Below are 11,189 nucleotides of genomic sequence, written 5' to 3'. Positions count from 1 at the left end.
CAGGAAGGTGGCCGTGCGAGTGCGGCCCCTGAGCCGCTGCCGCTCGCTGGGGGTGCGTGGAACTCTGTGTCCCACCTGTGGAGGCGGTGACAGCCATTACGGCGGGGGAGGTGGAGGGGGAGCTCCGCCTGGGACTTCAGGGGTTTCCCGGCGCTTGGCTCTGCGTGGCAGGAGCGAGTGCTGGCAACGCCTCTCTTCCCCGGCAGGCTGGGAAGTAGCTCCCCTGTTGTGTTGGAAGGTGGGGGGTGTTTCCTGGAAAGTTTTCTGTCGCGGTCTTAAGTACTGGTTTGTTTGATCCTTGTATAATGAGGGAAAAGTTACTTTGGTGATGATAGGAAAGCGTTGAGAGGCAAGGGCCTGCCAAGGGTGGACAACCAGGCTTCTGATATATTTATGAAAGAAGGCTATTTCATCTAGAAACTGTAACCTCTTCTACTTACTTGAAAGAGAAAGATTGTTGTCTAGTTCATTTGTAACATCAGCTTTTGTGGAGGAGGCATTATGGTAAAAGTTATTAGCTGGCTACTTTAGAATGAAGTATAAAAGAGGCAGTCGATTCCTTTTACTACATTGACAAGAGTTTGTTACCTACTTCCTGAGATTTTTCAAGGAAATAAACACTGTTTTCTTTGTGAAATTAGTGCATAATATGCATGGTAGAGTTAATTTTTACTGATATAATTGAAGAACCATGTGTAGAAAATGATCATGTTCTACAGGCTTTTACTACTCTTCCTTTTTCCCTTGTTTTGGAATGATGTAGCCAGTTAAAAAAGAAGGTGTTTCCAAAGCGCAGGCAGCCAGTCATGCTCCCATCCTTCCTTTCACTTGACATGATTCTTGCATTTCATAAACTAACTAACTAACTGAAAAATATTTGCCAAGCTCTGAAGATTTGACATCTTGTCATTTTCAGTGGGGGAAAAACAAACCTTATGAAAATAAAGTTAATGCAGGTTGGAAGAGGAAAATATTGCAGGTTGATTTCAATTAGTTCAGGCAGTTTGGAGCCCAGGGGTTAGAGGTCAAGGGTTGGTGGATAATCTCGTCACCGTCTCCTGCTTCCCCTCCTCCCTTCCCCGAGTTTAACATACGGTTCTTGTAAATTTTAAAAATTATTATATATATATACACTTCACTCTTTCATCTATGGCAACAAGTAGCATAGGTCCTTAAAGTATTGCTAAGACTTGTTATTTGTAGTGGTTTGGTAGCAAGTTGGGTTTTTTTTTCTGCAGACTGAAACTGTGGTCTGCTAAGAAACAGAAGAGAAAGGGAAACGGAAAGCATATGCAGAAGGGAAAAAGTCTGGTATTTGTGATATGCAGTGGAAACACCAACTGATGAAGTGTCAGTAGAAGTTCACAAGTGTGCCAAAAGAATATTTCAGACAGTGTCTCTGGACCTGGCATCTGGGTTGCACAGGGGAGGATAACTTGGATGGGGCTGGATCAGAGCATACCTAGAAAATGATGAAAATTATGATATGATGGAAAAGGAAGAACTTAAGAGCAGAGCAGGCAGAAGCCTGGTGTGATCAACATCTTTGACACCACGTACTGGGTGGTAGTGAGCAGGCTGTGAAGAAACTTCTGAAAACTAGAAAGTGTCTGTCTATGGAAACAGGCAAACTGTGAAGAGACTTCTGGTTGAAGTTGTTAAAACCTTGCTATTTATGGGATTGTCCTTGACGTTTATAAAATATTGTTAGGAATCTGGATTTAGTGTCATGGGATGCTGCTTTTAAGTTTTGATTTTTCAGAGATACGGTTGCTGTTCCCATGGCACCCAGTACTGCAGCCTGGGACTGGTAGTGCTCTTCTGCTTCAGTCAGCGCTGGACTCGTGTGCTGTATATTGTAAAACTGAGATCCTAAGCCTTTAGAGGATCCAATAGCTTTTCCTATTGCAGTAGTGAAGGTATTGTGTCCCCTAGGACAGGAGCAGTAATCATATTTTGCTGATATTGATTTCCCCTGTATGTGTTTTCTCTCAGCTGTGCTCCCTTCCCCTTTGTGGGTCGCTTCAGTGTTTTACAGAGGAAAGGCCTTTCTGCTCCTTCAGAAAAAGTTTCCAATCGGGTGGTCATTCTGCAGCACTTACTTTCAAAATCTTGAATGTGATACTGTAGAGTTAATTTCGTGTGTGCCTCTAAATTTACTTTGGTTTGTTCGAAGCTTAATCATATAATGCAGCTTATTTCATGAGTCATTTTTAATTAGAGAAGACAGAGTTAATGTATGGTTATTGGTAAGACTCCTGCATTATGGAGCAGTTGCACTGTGTGGTGTCATAGTACTGCTAATTGTGTAATAAGTCATGAACATGGATCTTGGAATGAATCATGTGATAGGGAGGGGGTTGTTGTTTAAGGATTACTTGCTGTTCCATTGCTTAAATGACAAACTTTAATTTTATTTTTTTTTTCTTGCTGTGATTTTCGTCTTGTTCTCTAACTTGGCCTGCAAGGAATTTCTTCATTTCAGTGCTGTTGTCAACACCCTTGACGGTTCTTCTTAAAGTAGTTAACATCCCAAGTTGTGTTGCACTAGAGGTTTTTGAGTATATCTCTGGATAACATAATAAAAATTATCTCTAATGGCTTTACAGTTACCGCTTTGGAACCAGTTGTGAGCATGAGTTTAGCAAGTTGAGTTAGTCGGTTTCCCTCATTCAATACTGAATTGCAGTGACAGCCTTTCACTCTGTGCTTATATTTTAATTTTTATGTAAAGTTACTAAAAACCTGACAGCTGGCAAAAGACTAGGTTTTCTTCATCAAGTAGAAATCTTCACGGACGTTGGGTTGGGTGGTTGATGTATTTTGCTCTGGCAAGTTAATGGTTTTGGTCACTGTTATTTCTAAGGTTTACGTTCCGAAACAGTCCTTAGAAGCATTCATTTATTATCTTATAATATGGAGGACTTGACTGGAGAATCCTATATCAGGTCCCACAAAATGCAATTTCTTATCAAGATCCTGTCATTTCTCAGAATGACCATTTCCTGGGCAAAAATTATGGGATTATAGAGAAGTGTAATCAACTTCAAGGCACTTTTCTGTTCACTTACTGAAGAGATGACTTTGGGTTGCTGGTTACTAGTCTCTGTCTTTTGCATAGTGTGAGATATTTGGCATCCTGTTAAGCCTAACCTAATTCTGGCGCTCTGTTTTGTATTATGTACTGCATCTGCACAGTTCAAATAAATACGCTGCTTTATGTTCATCTGCTCAGAGTCTTTTAAAACAAATAAGGGCATAATCTTCTATTTTATGTCATGTTTTCTTTGCATGAGAACTAGAATTCAGTTAGTGTTCAGGAAAACCACTTTTATGCTTTTTTTGTCAGTTAAAGCCATGTAAAGCCAATGCTAAATAAGAACAACAGTTTTGATACTTAACAAAGGCAATATCAACTTGATTCTTTCAGATACTATCACTAATTCTTGTGCCCCTCAATTTCTTAGACTTGATAGCTCCATTCTATTTGGCTTTGAATTCATGAAGTAATAGAGGAAAACAAGTTTTTTTCTGATTTTTAACCTGTTTCATCTGTTTCTTGCATTTCATAAACTATTTAACTGGTGGAACAAACTAAACGAGGGTCATATGCTGTCCTTACCTTCAGAAGATGCAGCTGACATCAGAATGTGGCTTTGTACTGCAGTAAGTTTTCCCCTGTGTTTATCCAGTGCTCTGGATTTAAATGAGCTGTGTAGACTTTCTCACAGCTCTGTGCTTGTTTCTAATATAATGAAGTAGAAGTTCCAATTTGATTTAATTTTTGAATGGTCACTTTTTAATCCTGCATGCACACGCTACTTAGATTTGCTCTCCGAACAGAAGTGACTGATGGGGATGGCAGAAATGTGTTAGTGGCTATAGTGCTCTACGTGGTTGCACAGTCATTCACAATTACCACATGAAGATTTAACAGCTTTTATGTTTGATAGTGGGGAGACAGAGGAAATGTGTTTTATTGCTTAGAGAAGGTTTTTGTGTGACTCTGGGATTTGTTTGGATTAAAAGCTATGCCAATGTCGATACTTTAATCCACAAATACATTCTGCATGATTATTCATTAGACATAAGGCTGGTCCTCTTGGTTTTACATTATTACACCTCTCAGTTATGCTTCTAAGTCTAAATAACTCCTCTACATGCAGAGCTGGCAGCAGAGTACCTTGGGAAATTTACGACCAACGTTATATTATCTTTTAAAATAACTGCTTGCACAATCCAAGCCTTAGTATCAATAGCAGAGTTTTCAACAGCTCAAATATATAGCAAAGCAAAGGATAGAAATACAAAATAAGCTGTTTCATTTTACAAGGAACATGTGACTAGAGTGTTTTTGTACCAGCAAAAAGAGATAAACAAGTAAACAGTGAAGAGACAGCTGAAATCTTAATTTCCATTCTGAACATTTCCATGTGATTTAGGTAGGAGCAGACTGGGAGCATGAAAGTGATAATTAATTGTCCATGCTTTTTAGAATTCGGAAGAGGAGCCAAAGATGTATATGGAGAATATGTTTTTTAGAATTTCCAGTGCAGGGAAGAGGGGTCTGAATTGGTATCTCATGATGAATTGCTGTGCCTAAAACACACAGTAACCTATATACTTTGTATATTTCTCATTTTCATGGATTTATAGAGGGGTTTGGCAAAATGTATATAACGTCAGTGTAACACAGGTAGAGTGAAAAAAGATGGACTGGTTACAAGCAAGAAGACCCATAGTTAAATATTATATTTGTCTCTGAAGTGATTGGTGAAATTTTTGCTTCGTCTGTTTCTGAGCACTGATTGTTGGTTGTTGCTCTTAAGAGGTGTCCAGACTGATAGCAGATGCATAACTCAGAGTTTAAATATGGCCAAGTGTTGCAATACTGTCACTTTCTGAACCACAGTACTGATGAGGATAAGCCGTATATCAGCAAGCTGAGTTTGCTGTTTCTTATGTTAACTCTTTGAACTTCCGTTTTAATAATGGTGCTTGTGATTTGATTTATAATCACGTTCTCTGCTATAAGAAGTTGAAATATCTGTAAGGGTAGGTGAGGCTGTGGTGTGCCTGGGGTGAGTGTTCCCCTCTCTCTTGCCTCTGCCTTTGTCTGTGGGTGAGTCTGAATCCAATAAAAATCTACTTTGATGCTGAGTTGGCAAGATAAACTGACTCTTCTGAATATGACTTTTTCACCTGGCCATATTTTGTGTCCAAAACCTTGAACCTGTTTGATCACCTCCAGCAGTTATTCCCCTTTGGAAAAGTGTTCAGAGTAGATACAGTTCTCTCACTGGAAGTAAGCTATACATGCATGTGTATATAAGGACCTTCACCTGTGTGCTACTTCTGTTGCTAGCATTGGACCAGTGCATAAAGGTGTGGGACTCTGATCTGAGTTCTTGGATCATGTAAAGTTGATACGGAGAGAACTTGAAGTCTCAAATGAGAAGTGGTTTTAGTTTTGTAAGGTACATTAAGAAATGGTTTTATTTTATATTTTATTTCTCTTACCTCTTCAAAAGGAGCAAAGAGTTTTATTCTACAGTACAGTCATGCACCCCTTCTCGGGAGAGGTCCTCTAGTACAGGGATGACCAGAGGACTGAGCATCAGCATGACAGTGTACACATTATCTCTCCTTAATAATCATGCCTTTTACCTGACCTGCCTGAAGATGTGCTTAACAGATGAGTTACGGTTGGCAATGGCTTAGTGATACCCAGTGGGTATGGCCAGGTTCTTGAGTGGGGTTGAGGGCAGTGCGTTGCTTCATTCATTTGGCTTTGGGAGCTCAGCACAGTGAGGCTGCCAGACATGGGAGAGCACAAAAATTTATTACTTGTTCAGTTGTGAGAAAGAAGCGTAGAATCTGATACATGTTTCCCTACAGGTGAAATGAAATGATTGTTGTATGGCCATGTGTTTAAGTAGTAGGACTTAGAGAGAGAGGAAAGGAGAGGTGGGTAGAACACACAGATGTGCCTGTTCTGAAGGGGCTGTTGGCCCCTGCTTTTGCTGCTATCTGACCAGTGCTAGGAAGGCCTTTGCTTGTGAAACATGGTGAGAACGTGTTCTTCGAGCATGGATACCAACAATAAATCGTGACATAAACATAATTATGAAAAATGCCCTCAAAGATTATAAAAGTCTCAGTGATGGTAGTTTATGGTAGTTGTTATTGCTGTCTGTACTTCCGGAATGAAGATGCAATTGAGCTAGCAGTGTTTGCTAAGAAACATAGGTGCTATGTGTTATGAGGCTCCTCTAAATGGTATCTACGTGGATCATATATTTGAGAAAGGGCTGTAGTAAGCTGTGTTACAAGGCTGTAAGCAGGCCATTTAAAAACTGAGGAAAGGCTGGAGAATTTGCTGTTGAAGCAAATGAAATAGAAGCAACAGCTTGCTCACAGTAGAGTGATGACTCAAACTTGTAAGAACTAGAAAAAAAATAGAGAAGAGCATAATGGGCTTACAGAAGTCTTGATTGTCAGTGGCAGGATTAAGTAAGAGGTGACAAATCTTATAATCAATATAGTAGCACATGGGAGATAATTGGGTTTTAAGGGTTTTTTTGGCATAGGGGTAATAAGTAGTAGATGATAGTTCAGGCCTGGTTATATAGGAATGGAAGAAGCAACAGCTGTGAGGTGGTGGGAAAAATGCCAAAGTTACTTCACTCAGTAGTTTAAGGAGAACAATGCAGATGTAAAGGAGAATAGTCACTCTTCTGAAAAATTTATGTTGCAAATGGTCTAGCTATGTGTTTCTTAATGGGTGATAAAATGTGGTATTGAACAGATGTGTTAAGGGCGGGGGGGCTAATGAGAGTATGGCCTTTGCTAAAATAAGAAGTTAAAGCCAAATAGAGAAACCAGCACCAACGATAATAGTTGGCTGAGAATTTGGATGCCACAGGTCAGGATATTCTAGAAAAACTTGTTGGACTTTCCTTAGGCTTTTCCACAATAGCAGATGTCAGTAGAACTGAAGCAAGCTGAAACTTAGGGGTACAAGCAATAGACAATGCCAGCACTCCCTGGTGATTTGTTTCTCTAGAGTTTCTCACCTGTGCTAAAGTACACGATCTTTGAACATCAGTGGCTTGTTTTCCTCTTCTTTCTATGCTCTTTTCTTCTGTGGTTAATCTTTGAAGTTTTTCACTTAGAAGAAATTAATTTGAATTAAGCAGTGTGCTACAGTCACAGTGCAGTTCTTGTTTGCAAATATACTGCAAATACTGAAGCTGTGGTTGGCACTTCCCCCAGCAAGCCCCTGGGTCAATATCTTGTAAAGTCCTGTTTCTGGAACCTCATTATCTGAATTATGTTGAAAAAGATTAACAAAAACGACAGGAATCATCGATTCAAAGTATTGAGCTATGTGTGTACTTTGTGTGTTATGACCACCGAAATAGATTAGGAGATGCAAATCTAGAAATATTTACAGGGCTTAAATGTTGAAAAGAGGAATTAAATATTTAGTTATGGCTCCTTCATAATACCTTGGGAGTAATGGAATGAAGCTAATAATGGATCAGATTAGCAGTAATTCCTTGGATACTGCTTATGAGATAGTGCAGGTTGTGGAAGAGTCTCCTGAGGGGAATTGAAAGCCCAGGCAGTTGGGTAGAGCTAATTCCTTTGAAGAAAGTCATTACAGGAAATGATCTTGCTTGAACAGGAAGGTGAGACTAACCTAGGTGACTTTTAAGTATTTCCAGCACTTGGTGTTCTACCTCTGACCTTCTCTGCAGTGTTTTTGCACAGCTTTGTAGACAGAAGAAGAATAAACAGGGTATGCAGTCTTTAAAACAGGATCTTGCCTTTTCTTTCAGGGAGGGAGAGTCCCAAGTGCAGAATTTTATCCTGGTGTTGGTGAGCAGTGAAACTGGAACAGGTTTAACTGCTGCAGAAGGAGCTCTAAGGAGTTTCAGCCAAATACTGGGTTCCCATTAACTGAAGAGTTAATGCCTGGGACTGGCAGTTAATCTTGCATAAACCATCAAAGATTGGGAGCCCACATATAGTCTCTGTTTACATGTGCTCATTTTTTGTGTCCTTTTTAGGACTTCAATGCAAACGCTTCAAAAGTTTTTCAAGCCTGTGGGATTTGTCACAATTGCTACCTTGTTTCGTCTGTCCCCCTCCCTAGTATTGAAGAACAAAGACCTTCCACTGCTGGCAGGGCAGCGTGGGCATGTATGGGGCAATGTAATTAAATCAGCCCATTTACAGTTTCTAATCCCCAGAACTTTATGATCTTAAGTATTTTGACCTTGAAAACATAGTTTTAGAATAACGTTTCCTACCGCATTTACTTCAGTATTTATCAAACACGTTGCCATGTTGCCTATGCATGTTATGTCACTAAAATGATGCACAATACTTTCAAATTCTGAATTTTTTTGAGAGCTCCCTCAAACCAGAAGAGAAAAAGGTAATGTGTCTCTAGCTTTCCTGATGAAAGGAAGAGAGAGAAAGGTGACTTTGTCGATTTCTCAGGCTTTGTTTATTTGAAATTAAGGCCAGTTTTGAAATAAATGGGATTAGCACCCTTCTGTTTTAACCTAACTTGGATTTAAAGACTCTAAGAAGTTAGTGTCTGAAAGGCAGGTATTGTTGGTAAGAAGAGCTGACTGAGTTGAAGAGCAAAGTCCTGTATTTTGCAGTAGCTATGAATACAAAGCCAGGGTTATTTATTGAGAGAGGGTTTTTCAGTTATCTAACAGGAAGAGGGCGTAGATGGCACTTGACATCTTAATTGCTGATGGGCAGAAGTTCTTATTGCTGAATACTCAGACACTTCAAATACTGCCTTTATGAAGACTCTTCTCCAAAAAGTTTGTGTGGTAAATACAAAGCAATAATGAGACTCAGAAACCTGGAGGACACCCATCATTTTTTCTGTATGCTTATACATTTGAAAGATATTTGTACTTAGATAACTGGAATAATTTGCTGTTCAGTTCACATTGCTTTTATGTGTCTCAGTAGAGGAAAAGAAAAACAGAACAATAGCCTTATGGATTACTCGAGGGACTAACAAATCTGTGAGGTCAGGCAATCTTTTTTTCCCCCGAATTTCTAATTTGAGGGCACTGCAGTGAAAAAAAGAAAAGAAGTTATTTCTTTGAATCTCTTTGCTGTACACAAGAGTTTAAGCCAATACTGTCTTTATGACTTGGAATAGCAGGAGTAAAAGAACAATGGGAAGAAACAGTATATTAAAAGCAGAATACTATGTGGACTAAAATTCAGGATTCCTAGAGAAACTTCACAGTGTCATAACAGTTACAGTGAAATTCCAGGATGTCATTCAAATCAACGTTTGTGTCTCAGTGTATATTTTATGTTGCTTCTGCCAAAGATGGCATTTGCTACACTTCCTTAAAGGCTGACATCAGAAATGTGTAAGAGGGTGTTCACATGTGGATATCTTAAAACTTAACTATGCAGAACTAGGTCCTACTGGTGAAACCATGGCTGAGCCTGGTCTGACAGTCCGTCTATGCAGGCAAAGCAGAAGAGTTGCTGTAGCAGAGTATCTGCTAATTAAAGATTAAATATTATTCAGGTTAATATGTGATCACTGACCATGGCATGTGTGGATACAGTAACTTTTAAATTTTTTAAATTAGCTGTTAATGAGGACTTCAAAATTTACTTTTGAGGCTACCCACCAGACCTCATCTGAGTTGTTGGGTGGTAAAGTCTATCTATAATATTATTAAAAATAAAAATCTAAAAAGGAGGTCGGGTACATGATTTAATGCAGTGACCAGTAGGTATGTTACCACAAGCGTGCATGTTTCCCCAAAAAAGCTAGTTGTCATTTGACAGAAGACAGCACAAGGACGCCTGTATGTTCATTTTCTAGGAGAGCCTTACTGCTGTAGATTAAACTACCACCTTTCAGTATTGTTGGTAAAATTTGTTCTTATGGCTGAAGGCATTTAATCTAGGTTGTCCTTCATACAGGAACTGGTATGTGTGTACTAGTATATAAACGTGGGGAATATTTCTGTTTCATGAGATGTACAAGATTTCCCCTGTTTCTGTGTTCTCTGTCCCTGGGTTTATTATTCAGGTTTCAGCTGCACTGTGTAGAAAGTTCTGGGAGTAGCAGAACTCTCCCATTTAACTGTTTGCAAAGTTTGCCAATGCTTTTTATAAAACCTGTATCACAAAAGGGGATGTGGGTATTGTTATAACTCTGTACTAGCAAATTATTAAGATTATATTGATTACAGAAAACCTTATGCCCCCACAAAATGTGCTTTACAACAACCCCCTCTTTTAAAGTACCAACTATGTGCACAATTTCTTTCTGTTACTGAGAAAGAAATTGCAATTGTATCCACAGAAAGCTGTTTATTTTGACTTCAGTCCCCTGGATTTTTTTCTGTTTTCTTGTCTGGCTTCCTGAGGTGAAACTTGAGAGAGATGGCACAGCCCGTCTGTCAGCCAGTCTGGTCTCATCTAGCAGCTTTGGAATCTGCTGGCCAATATTAGCCAGACTTGACAGCTTGGTAGGGGTCTCAAAGATAATGAAGATGTGTTGTTTGGAGGAAATGGGCAGCTGTAGAAGAAAGAGTCTGTAGAGCCCTCCTGAACGAGGGGGAGGATGCAGCCCTTACCAGCTATCAAAGGATTCACCTATGAACCTCCTCCACTCAAACTTGAGTCTGAAGGACATCTGGTTGTACATCAGGCAGTACGACTGCAATGTGTAGTTGTTAATTTTTAGGCTATATTAGTGTAAACATGGCTTCAGCCATTTAATTATGGTCTTTTAGTCTTATCAGTCAAGAGCATGGGGTCCCTTTGAGCTCAGGATATTGCCCTGCTATGGAGACAACTGCATTTTTTATACAGTGCAGTCATGTAGTACCAATGACTCAAGCCACAGTGGATTCCCAGAATCAGAATTTCCAGAAACCCATGATATCAGATTGTTTGAATTGTTCTGATTTACGTCTCAGTCAACAATATATTAAAACTATTTGTTATTGATGTTTATGGAAAATAATCACTTTAGCCCAAAGGGTAATAAAGATGTTTTATATGCAGATCACCAGATTTGTGTTTTTAACTGCACCCAGATATGAAATCACATTTTAAAAAAATGTATTTTCTACAAAATGATTCAGTAAGCATTGAAGTTAAAAAAACCCAAAACC

General features: G+C 39.3%; 1 protein-coding gene across 2 annotated transcripts in view; it reads left to right on the top strand.

The window, feature by feature from the left end:
- The first annotated feature begins 8 nt into the window (after positions 1–8).
- KIF16B (kinesin family member 16B) overlaps positions 9–11,189 on the top strand; it is a 142,570-nt gene continuing 131,389 nt past the window's right edge. For both annotated transcript variants that reach the window (XM_026845688.1, XM_026845687.1), the window contains exon 1: positions 9–36. The gene's annotated coding sequence lies outside the window, so the exon portion shown is untranslated. The remainder of the gene's footprint in view (positions 37–11,189) is intronic.

This window comes from Athene cunicularia (genome assembly GCF_003259725.1).
Source record: "Athene cunicularia isolate RWA chromosome 3 unlocalized genomic scaffold, athCun1 chr3_part1, whole genome shotgun sequence".
NCBI classification, from domain to species: Eukaryota; Metazoa; Chordata; class Aves; order Strigiformes; family Strigidae; genus Athene; species Athene cunicularia.
The sequence above is the reverse complement of the archived record's forward strand: the minus strand, read 5'-3'. Positions and strand labels throughout refer to the sequence as shown.